Genomic DNA, 11,982 nt, shown 5'->3' on the forward strand with positions numbered 1-11,982 from the left:
CCATCTCAACTAAGACCAGAAACAAAGGGGAAGGATACTTTGGCCCAATCCATTGGCCGAAGGGGTAAGAGCATCAACTAAGCAAGAGCAGCGGTAAAGGAAGATCAGCTTAGCCCAAATGGGATAATAATGCCCATGTATAGCTCACCACTTTATTCTCATAGGCTGGCCCTGTAGCTTCTTGGGAGAGCTGGAAGATTTGCTAGTGAATGACTAGTGCTTTATTACAGCAGTAGTTTTAACCAGGGAAGCAAAGCAGAACTCAGCATGCAGAAATGATTTAAAACAGGCCAGAACTGCCACCACTGCAGTGTAAAGTTTCTGGCTGGGAAGAAACTTAATAATGTTGACTTCTCCAGGTTTTGTTTTTTTTTTAATAAAAAAAAAATATTACTCCCCCAAACTGTGATAATAATGAGATTTCACATTTGCAACATCCCTGTCTCCCTGGATAAATTATGAAGAGATCAATTTCCCCCCATTAGCTTCCTCCTCATTAACAACTTGGCTGAGGTCAAGGAGCCCCTTTGCTTGCACTTAATGGTGAACAACCTTTCTCTTCGGATACAGATTTTTCTTTGTCGAGATGAAATGGAACAAAATCAATGACTCTTATTTAAAGTTCAAAGTGAAATAGGTTTTCTTAAACAACAAGAAAAAGCCACACATAACACTCTCACATATATGATATGCACAGATTCTGACTAGGGCAGTATAAATTATTAATCTCAAACCTGACAGAGACTGTATGAAATGGGAATATAATTTGCTGCCCTTTCATGAAAGTCAAACTCTGCTGCCTGAGGTGGCTGCCTCACTTTGCCTAATGGTAGAGCTGACTGAAATAAGAGTTTTGAAAGGTGGAAGCAGTTGGCAAATGCTTGAGCACTCTCTAAAATCTGATGAACAGATGCTGGCTAAAAACAGTCACCTGAGCTCAGCATTTTTCTACTTGCAGGTCAGTCCCCTTAGTCAAAGGAGACAATGTTCAGGCAATGTTCTGTTTGCCACATGTTGAAAGGTAAAGGTAAAGGACCCCTCGACGGTTAAGTCCAGTCAAAGGCAACTATGGGGTTGCGGCGCTCATCTCGCTTCTCAGGCCAAGGGAGCTGGCATTTGTCCACAGACAGCTTTCTGGGTCATGAGGCCAGCATGACTAAACTGCTTCTGGTGCAACGGAACACCGTGACAAGTGCCAAAATGCACAGAAACACCATTTTACCTTCCTGCCACAGTGGTACCTATTTATCTACTTGCACTGGTGTGCTTTCGAACTGCTAGGATGGCAGGAACTGGGACAGAGCAAAGGAAGCACACCCCGTCGTGGGGAAACGAAATGCCAACCTTCCAATCGGCAAGCCCAAGAGGCTCGGTGGTTTAGACCACAGCGCCACCCGTGTTCAATAGCATTCTTATAGCATGCATAATACCCTCCAACATTTTCCCAGTGAAACTAGGGACTTCCCATTCCATAATTACAATTTTACTATTTATACACCACACATCTTACTGGGTTGCCCCAACCACTCTGGGTGGCTTCCAACATATATAAAAACATAATAAAACATTAAACATTAAAAAACCACTTCCCTATACAGGGCTGCCTTCAGAGGGCTCGGGGGCCAGATAACTCCAGACCCTCCAATATATCTCCAGTGAAAACAGGGACATCTTAAGGAAAAGCGGGGCATACCTGGATCAAATCAGAAACCGGGATGGCTTCTCTAAATCAGGGACGTCCCTGGAAAATAGTGACACTTGGAGGATCTACATATATGCATATGATAAGTCTAACGTATTCATTCAAATTAAGGTTCCTAGAAATGCCCAGGCTTTCAAAGAGGCTGCTCTGTTTCCAAAAATAGTCTCGCAGGCACTGGTGGAATAATGGCTGCTGTGGCTGACAATTTCGGGAGGCTGAAAAAAACCCTATAGTTCACAAGTTGCTTCTTGTCACTTGAAAGAAAGGGCAGAAGTAGGGGATTTCATAGGTAAGAAATTGTACCTACTGGGTACAAGGTTGCTTTTGCCTTATAAGAAGTCTGCTGACAGACATAACTACAGTAATTATCATGTTACCACATTCCCTGTAAAGAGTAAGAGTCAAAATAATTTTGCTGGTGAAAAGCATATTGGAAAGCCAATGAGAAATCAACTTATTCTAGGACAGCACTAAGTGAACTCCAGTTGGAACAAATGCTCCAGTGGGCATTTGGCTCATATTGAATTAATAGCATTTACAACTGTCCTACTAGACAACCATAAATACTAGTATTTATTTGCTTATTACAGTTGTTTTCTAACCTTCTTCTAAAGAGCTGTCAGCTGCACACAGGGGGCTTTTTCTTATTTTATTCTGGCAACAAACGTAAAGCTTAATGGCTTTGGGCTTAGATCATCCTAGACAAACTCCAGAACTCTATCCCAAAGATAGCCAGCAGACCACCCTCCAGATGTCAAGCATTGCAACTCTCATCATCCTTGCCCAACAAGCCATGCTGTTTGAAGCTGATAAGACTTGCTTAGGGCTAGATCAGGGGTAGCAAATGTAGTGTCCTCCAGAAGTTGTTGGACTCCAACTCCCGGTGGTATCATAACACTACTTCATGGCTGTCTATAGAAATAGACCCTTAAGAGAACACAGAGTCACTGTACAGTACCATCTGAACTCTTATCTTTGGCATGTTTATTAATAAGTGATGCTAAACAAACCAGGTGCTCAGAAAGGTTTGACAAAATAGCTTCAAGCTTGCTCAGATGAAACCAATTATCTAGACCCATTTCAATTTGGCTTCACGCCTGGTTGTGGGACTGAAGCCCTGGTCAATGGCTGCCTATGTTGGGATAGAGATCAGGGGAGTGCAACCATGTTGATTTTTTTGGACTTTTATTAACATTGACCACAGCATCTTTGGGATGAGCTTCGGGGAGTTGGGGACATTGCTTTGCGGTGGTTCCATTCTTGTCCCCAAGGCTGCTTTCAGAAAGCAGCATCGGAGACTTCTGTTCAACCCTTGTAGGAACTATCCTATGTGGTCCTACAGTCATCAGGCATTTTACCCGTGCTGTACATTATCTATATGAAGTTTCAGGGAGCTACAATCAGGGGATCTGAAGCTAAGTGTCATTAATATGCCGATGACACCCAGCTCCATCTCTCTGCTCCATCAGTATCAAGAGGGGCAATGAAAGTCCTGAATCATTGCCCATAGACAGTAGTTGGCTGCATGTGGACTGATAAATTGAAACTAAATACAAATAAGATCGAAGTTCTGTGGTTGGATTTTTACTAAATGTGGAATTTGGTGGAGAAGCCTGTTCTGGTTTGGATTACACCGCTCTTTTGAAGGAGCTGGTTCATAGTCTTAAATTCATTGTCCTGGAACCATAATCGCCACTCCTCAGTATCTAGCCATTCCTATGCTTGGTTTCGGTTAGCGAGATAGCTTTATTTTTTTATGGACAGTAATAGCTTGGCTACAATTGTTCACACTCTACTAACCTTCAGGATGGACTACCATAATGTGCTTTATGTGGGGCTGCCCTTGAAGATGATCCAGAAGTTGCAACTGGTGCAGAATACAGTGACCAGGGTGTTGATGGGAACAGTGGGTCAGTAGCATATAATCCCTATTCTCAAACAGCTACATTGGTTGCCTGTTTCCTTTCAGACTCGATTCAAAGTGCTTATGTTGACATTTTAAGCCCTGAATGGCCTTGAACCAAATATCTTTGAGGAAACCACCTCCTGTATCAATCTGACCATGTATTAACATATGCGGAGGAAATTCTCCTGATACCTCCCCTGTTAAATGGTATGTAGCGTGGAGGCAGTGAGAGATTTTACTTTCTTGGGCTCCATGATCACTGCAGATGGTGACAGCAGTCACGAAATTAAAAGACGCCTGCTCCTTGGGAGAAAGGCGATGGCAAACCTAGACAGCATCTTAAAAAGCAGAGACATCACCTTGCCAACAAAGGTCCGTATAGTTAAAGCTATGGTTTTCCCATAGTGATGTATGGAAGTGAGAGCTGGACCATAAAGAAGGCTGATCGCCGAAGAATTGATGCTTTGGAATTATGGTGCTGGAGGAGACTCTTGAGAGTCCCGTGGACTGCAAGATCAAACACATCCATTCTTAAGGAAATCAGCCCTGAGTGCTCACTGGAAGGACAGATCATGAAGCTGAGGCTCCAATACTTTGGCCACCTCATGAGAAGAGAAGACTCCCTAGAAAAGACCCTGATGTTGGGAAAGATTGAGGGCACAAGGAGAAGGGGACGACAGAGGATGAGATGGTTGGACAGTGTTCTCGAAGCTACAAACATGAGTTTGACCAAACTGCGGGAGGCAGTGGAAGACAGAAGTGCCTGGCATGCTCTGGTCCATGGGGTCACGAAGAGTCGGACACGACTAAACGACTAAACAACAACAACAAAGCGTGGGGCCCATTGAACAACCTTTTCAGTGATAGCCACTGAAATGAGTCTCACCCCAACCTTATAAACTGGAATGTGCTGTTAAGCTGGAAATAAGACATATTGAAAAATAAAAACTGAGCTCTTGCAAAGCATAGCACAGATATTTTCAAGGGGTGGTAGGGAGAAAACCACCTTGGTCTCTCTTACCTTCTGTTTGTGTTTCTAATCACTGGAATGTTTTCAGAGAGCCAAGGTTGGGCATGGGTCCTGGTACCACTCAGAAATCTGTACACCAGGAAGCAAACACATTGAACAAGAAGGCTAAGATTCTTTTATATATATAGATATATTTTTATTGTTTTTTTAACATATCATTTCCAACAATCATATATAATAACTTCTTATCTTATACAATATTTTAGACTTCCGTCAACACCTCTGATGATTTTTTGTTCTTTATCACTTATTCTGCATTTCTTAATTTCTCTATTACTCTTAATTATCATTAACTAATAATTCTCCTCATAGTCTTTCTTGCAATATTTCAGATAATCCTCCTTACAAAACTTCTTGCAGTCCTACTAGCGTTAATCTGTTCATTACAATTACTTTTCAAATAGTTCGTATATTTACTCCAGTCTTGTAAGAATCTCTGGTCCCACAGGTTTTGAATCCTTCCTGTTAATTTATCTAATTCTGCATAGTCCATCAATTTCATCCTCCATTCTTCTTTCGTCAGTAATTCTTCTTGCTTCCATTTTTGTGCCAATAATATTCTTGCTAAGAAGGCTAAGATTCAGATTCTTGCAAACCACAGCACAGCCTAAATACAGAACCCATGGGGGTACCACCAGTTTGCCACTTAAACTTCCAGGTATGCAGTGAATAGATGTACAGGCATGGAGACTCTGTTTTAGACCTCTGGATGAACACATGGAGTTTAGGAGCAAGCCGGCAGATGCAATGCCATTTCCCCTCCCCTCTCCATCATGTGTTCGCTTTACACAACTTTGTTGTGTGAACAGGGCTTCGGCTGTAATGTATACTATTTACAGAGACACTTTGCTCAGAATGGTTGGAAGCACTTCTCTCCTCTTGGTACTATGTCAGGGCGCTGGGTACCAAAATGGCACCCAGCTCAGACGTGATGGGACTGCTCTGGAATACCTGCTGCAAAACTAGCAATACATGTTTAACATATTGTTTTAATTCTGTTGTATAGTCTGCCACCTTGAATATTTCCCCTGTAGAGGTGGGATATAAATCCTAAACAAACAAACATCTTAAGCGCCTTTAAGCTGAGGGGTGCTCCGCTTACTGGAAGCATCCATGCTGTCTTAACAGCTGCCATGATAATGTCTATTCCAAAAATTGAAAAAAGAAACAGATTTGCAGATTTCCCCTTTCAGCCAATATTGTATGCATTAGGGACATTCTTTAGAGAGTTAAAAAGACAAGGGAGTTATCTCCTACAAATCTTTAAGCTAATGCTTGGCTGGAGTCAATAATCACTTGCCTGCTGGACAGATGTTCACTGATATTAACTGCTGCCGAAGAGCTGCCAAAAAAATGGAAATGAGGGGGAGGGGGGAAACCCACATTTCTTGCCCAAAAAGAAGGAAAGAATCAGATGAAAGCTGTCTTTTCAATTAGTATTGGCTGCATATTGTATGTGATGGAGCCAACTGATTTACATATGTTACTTATTAAACAATTCTTAAGGCAAAAATTCACCTGACTACTGTTTTGATGCCAGTGAACAGAAGACAGTTTTATAATGTCTATGTTGATAAGGATGATAGAATGAAATGGAAGAGAATCCTCAAATGGTCATTGGACAGGGGAATCGGGTGAATGAACACAACATGTGGATATATGTATATGTGTATGTGTATATATGTTTGGAAATACCCATCAATGCTCACAGTATGACAGTATTTGTTTATAGTGAACACCATTTGCGTGTGTAGGTCCCCAGGCCACCCCTCAAATAACTTCACACATAACACGTAATTTAGTTTTGGTTTTTGGGCACTATTTTGGCCACAACTTTATTAAAATACAAAATCAGTGAGTGGTTGTTTAGACATTGGTTATGACTATCTGTCCCCCCGCCTGGGACAGAACTGGCATCCCGAGGTCCGATCGGTAGCCAGTAGAAGAGAAAGTCAAACTGGGGGGTCACCTGAGCTAAGCGTCGGACCCACGCCGCTCTCCCCAGCAGCTCCCCGAAAGCTTGCCTGCCCGGTCCTATAACAAGGATTCCCATAACAGGGATTGGGCGGCCCTGGTCCCATAACAGGGATTCCCATAACAGGGATTCCCATAACAGGGATTGGGCGGCCCTGGTCCCATAACAGGGATTGGACGAAATCATGGCAAGCCCCAGGATTCCTTTAACGGAATTCCCTTCATCGCAATAGGAGGGGCAGGCACCGCCTGTTCAGCCCCCTCCACCACCAGCATATTATAACCAATGCCTAACCGCAACCTTACAAGTTGTGACGAATTGCAGAGTAGTAGGCAAAAACCAAATGGCACAGCCAATCACCAAATGGCAAAATTCCTACTAGGCCCCTGCGCCAAGGCAGACGACCCCCATGACAGGCAAAGCAAGGTCAACCGGAAAAGAGGGCGGGTGGGCGGGTGATCCGATGCACTCTGCAAAGAGAAAGAGAAACCAGAGTGCACCAATATTTAAAGACTATGGTCCCACCCACTCAATTTGCAACATACAATTTGCCCCAGCAACCCGGTTATCCAATCACAGATGCCAGGCAATAACTATTAACCAGCCTGGCAACAAGAGGCCTGGCCCGGTGGCCCACACCGCAACACGTGCTCTCATTTATTGGAGAACACGCTATGTAATAATAGTATGGATGCATAGGACAGGCCCACCCATGAGGCAAGGTGAGGGGACTGCCTCAGATGGCAAGATTCACAGGGGCAACAGATTCTGATGTAGATTTTTATCCCCCCTCACCCTTTCTTCCCTGGGGAAGAAGGCACCATTTTGTGGTTCACCAAAATATCTTGGACTGGCCCTGGGATAGTCACAAGTGGATAAAAGAGGGAAATTATTACTGCTGACCTAAATGTTCACCAGGAAATATTTTTGTAGCAGTCAGGGGGTTTGGAAGGAGTTTGAATGTTCCCAAATCCTCTGTCTCAATGCTCACCCCCCACCTTGACATCAGCTTTAGTGTAATTTTAAAAACACTGTCATTTTCTTCATGCTGTCTTTGTGAGCCCAGCCAATGAGGAATTAAGTAGTACGCCCTGGTACCATGTAGCCAATTAGATTGGGACATGTGACAATGTACAAAGCCAATTCAGAGTGGCAGCATAAATCATTCCCCTCACTTTGAATATGTGAACAGTTTTGTGTTTGTTTGCCACTCTCCTGAAAAAAGAAAAATCTGTCTAGAGGGTGCTTTTTACAGGGTTGGAAACGCAAAGCCCCCTCAACTCTTAAATAAAATACCATGCAAGTTTTGGGCGAAGCAGGCAAAAATATGATTGTTTGAGAGTATTACTTTCAACCTGGTAATGTTGGTGCTACAAAAGTGTTCCATGTACCAGAGTTGTTCAGGGCTAAAATGATTCAAGAAATAGGCTGGCTGAGATTGTGTCAGCTGAAGAAGGACAGTATTTTCAACTAGGCACCAAAGTGAATTAGCTTTCCACTCACAACTGGTTTTCAATATTTCCTGAAAAGATATTAGCAGATGAAAGATGTAAGGAAATAGCACAGCTGCAATGGTTGTGTGTAGCTAAGAATATCAGCGATGCTACTGTAAAACAAAGTGCTCCCCTAACAATATTGTTTCTGCAACTAAAGTGGAGGCACATTTCCACTCCCAACCTAACTCTAATCTAACATATTTACCCACATATTTAACACAATACGTCCTATCACGTACAGGTTTACCAAAATTACTCTAACATTTACAAATTTCATTTACATATACAAGCATACCTCGGATATATTGGAGGTTTTGTTCCAGACCTCCACAATAAAGTGATTATCACAACAGAGTCACACATTTTTTTGTTTGTTTCCCAGTGCATATAAAAGTTATTTTCATACTATAATGTAGTCTATTAAGCCAGGCCCCCCTGGCTGCAGGGGCAAGAGTGTAAACCCCCCCCCCCCAGCCCTAGCTAGCTGCTGTCGATTTCAATTTATCTCAGTGTTTTGTTTTTATAACCTTAAATTCAGTTCTCCACATTTCCACATCAGGCTTTTTTTTGTTTTTAAAAAATCCTTATGAAGATACATTGGCATTTTAGGGCTGATTTCTCCTAATATATAAATGCTTGTCTGCAATTCTGCCTAACATATATACATTTTTGCAAAGCAGCTTCCACTAAAGCAACAGCTAAAGGAACACTTGTTTGTACCGTACTTTGACTAATACATGCATTTTCATACATATTACTTGGCTGGAGAACTGCAAAAATTCAGAGAAGCAAGAATGTCAAAGGATGGTTGCGTTGTATTTTGTTCTAGTGTGAATTAGGTAGATTTGTGCTTAAATTTGAACTGAATCAAATTTCTGTTCTACCCTTAAAGTTGAGTTGTAGACAGCTGTGGGGTGGGATCCACGAGTGAACATGGAGAGATCAGATCAGTGAGCAACCCTAAAGCCAGTCATTTCCTTCTGTTGACGGCTCAGGTTAATCTGTCCCAGCCTGAAGACTTTGTAGCTTTTCCTATTGAAGAGAGCCAGTGATGAAACTGGGCAAGTGGAATCGATCTGGTACCTGTGAATTCTTTGATGCCTAGAGAGAATCACCAATCTGAAGCTCAGGGGCTCACAAGAGCCAGGGATTTCTACTTCCAGCTCTAACAGCACCTAATAATAGCATGCTTTATAGACAGGGAAAGCTACAGAAAGGTATTCTCTGCAAATGGACTAGCTATACTGAAAGTAGTGCCAGGTTTGGCCCAGCCTGTGGGATTTCTGAAATGGCGGGAAAACATGGCATCTGAACTCCTGACGTGACCTTTTCCTACTGCTAAAATGATTTAAATCTTATACGAAGTAAAATATATGTATAAGAAGGATAAGTAAGAAAAGAAAGAGAACCCAACAACATCCTGAAACTATAATTACAAACCAAAGATTTGGTTTTAAGAGTGGGAGGGTGAAAAAGAACTAGCTGTACATAGGAAACACAGCACACAAAGACGGACAATAATATTTATGAAACAGGCTGGGTATTTTGACAAATGCACACACACCCTCCTGCATTAATTAATGTGTGTCCTGCTGTTAATTTGGCTTATTTTGCTAGTAAGAAGGATGATAAAAGAACATAACCAATTTACTGACAGGTACAAACTGGCAACTGATAGATTTCTACAGAGTCCGGGATATAGCTACTATGATTAACAGCGTGATTCTAGCCATGTCTGCTCAGAAGTAAGTCCTATCGAATTCAGTGGTGCTCATTCCCAGGTAAGTGGGGTAAGGATTGCTACCCATGTTAACCAGTCTTATATGGATTAGGGAAGGGCATAAACTAGACAATAGTTTTCTAGATAAATAGACAGGTATCTCCAATGGAGGCTGGTTCATTAGGGCAACCAGAGCTCAAATGAAATAGCCAGCTTTTAAAAAAATAAAAATAAAAACCATTTCAGAGCCACACTCCTGTCACACACGTACTTTCACAATCCCTGTCAATGTACAGAGAATCCTGGATGCTTTTCTGCCAATTTCCTGTTCTCTGGCCAGTTCTCCTAGACTCTGGAGCCTTTGCATTTTCTTCCTCACCACGATCTGCCCAAGGCCACCAATTGTCAATTTCTCCCACCTCCATAAAGGGAAGATGCTTCAGTCATGCTTACATACATACATAACACATACATACATACATACATACATACATGTTCAGATAACCATATAAGCAGACTTACTAGTGTCAGAGGAGCTGCTAGGTTGCGGAGGTCATTGTGACATGCCTTTCATTGTGACACCTCCCTCTGCCGGCTCATTGGTTACTAGGCATGTCCTTTTTAATATATATACTTTATTGAAATTCGTAGATATTGGAACCAGAGGAGTCTCAGTCTGCACCGGATCCTTTGCCTCTGAACCAAGTCTGGGACCTGATCCTGAAGAGTCCCATTCTGCACAGGTTCCCCTGCAACAAACACCAGCTAGGCCGAGTCAGGGGCCTGAGCCTGCCCTGGCTCCAGATGCAGGGATTACCTCATTGCCTTCAGCTGGGCAATCATTTACAGCTGCTCCACTACCAGTTTGGTCAGGGGAGGCTGAGGCGGCCCCTGGGTCTAGTAACCCACTGACATTTTTTGCCTGCATGGCCTACCAGAATGCTGGTAGCATTCAGAACGATTTCCGATCATGGCGCTCAGTTCACCTCCCGCTTCTGGCGTGGCCTACATCAGGCTCTTGGGACAGAGGTCTGTCTATCAACGGCCTATCATCCACAGACCGACAAACAGACCGAATGGGCGAATGCGGTGTTGGAGCAGTACCTCTGGTGCTACTGCAGTTTTCACCAGGACAATTGGGTCGACTATCTGGCATTGGCTGAGTTTGCCTACAACAATGCAAGTGAATGCTTCCACCCAACAGACACTGTTTCAGGCCAACTATGGGTACCAACCACGTTTGTTCCCAAGCATGCTGCCGGTGTCTGCAGTTCCCGCAGTGACGGACTGGCTGCTGGAGCTCCAATCCCAACAGCAACTTCTGATGGAGCAAATATGCCAGGCCAAGGACACCTATAAGACCCAGGCCGACCACCACCGTCAGGTGGGGCCGGAACTCCATGTCGGTGATCGGGTGTGGCTCTTCACCCGTCACCTGCATCCCTCTACAGCAGAGTGCCTGTATCAGACTCCAGAAGCCACCTGAGGGACCCAGTGAGGCACCTCTGGTGGGGGCCACATAAACCAAGAAGGAAACAAAGTAATGTGGATGGAATAGTACTTGACACACTAGCAGTAATTCGGACATTGGTAGACAAGTAAGTACTTCTGAAGAGAAATATTGCCATGGATGTACCGTCCTTATCTTCTAAATTTTTGTGCTGCAATCTGTGGAGACGGCTCTAATGTCCCCCCTCCAGTGGCATAAAAGTGGACAACTTTATGTTGGAATTGAAAATGTCTACATATGTTTCGGGAACAATCCATGAGTATAATAGTAGATTCCTCTTGGGATACCGATCAGGAGAGTGCTCTGGGTCCCATTTCTTTCTTTTCTAAGCTTTCAAGACTGTGAAAAGTCTTATCCCACTCTGGGAAAAGAAGTAAGGTCTCACCCCTTCCAGAGACCTACCCCTCCCTTTCTCCCTCCCCTTCCTGTCTCCCAGGGTCTGATGTGACATTTGACCATTCCTTGTGATTATGTTTGTACAGGGGGATGGAAATGGTTAATGTAGATTGACCAATGAGAAGGCTCAGAGGCGCAGCCTATCTGGTTTTGAGGCTCAGCCCAGGGGTTTTACCATTGGGAGATAGGGGAGACAGAGCCCATAAAAGTCGAACTTAGCGGTTGTGACAGTTAAGTGCAAAACAGG

At 43.3% G+C, this 11,982-nt stretch overlaps 1 long non-coding RNA gene across 4 annotated transcripts in view; it reads left to right on the forward strand.

The window, feature by feature from the left end:
• The window catches only part of LOC310673453, a 34,725-nt gene extending 22,974 nt beyond the window's left edge, over positions 1 to 11,751 (forward strand). For 3 of the 4 annotated variants that reach the window (XR_014509025.1, XR_014509027.1, XR_014509028.1), the window contains one exon: positions 9,767 to 10,287. This is a non-coding gene — a long non-coding RNA (uncharacterized lncRNA). Of the gene's footprint in view, positions 1 to 9,766; positions 10,288 to 10,480 lie in introns of those variants that run through there. The other variant, XR_014509026.1, reaches the window with a different exon arrangement.
• Positions 11,752 to 11,982: the final 231 nt, after the last annotated feature.

Source organism: Podarcis tiliguerta (genome assembly GCF_965153285.1).
Source record: "Podarcis tiliguerta genome assembly, chromosome: 3".
Taxonomy (NCBI): domain Eukaryota; kingdom Metazoa; phylum Chordata; class Lepidosauria; order Squamata; family Lacertidae; genus Podarcis; species Podarcis tiliguerta.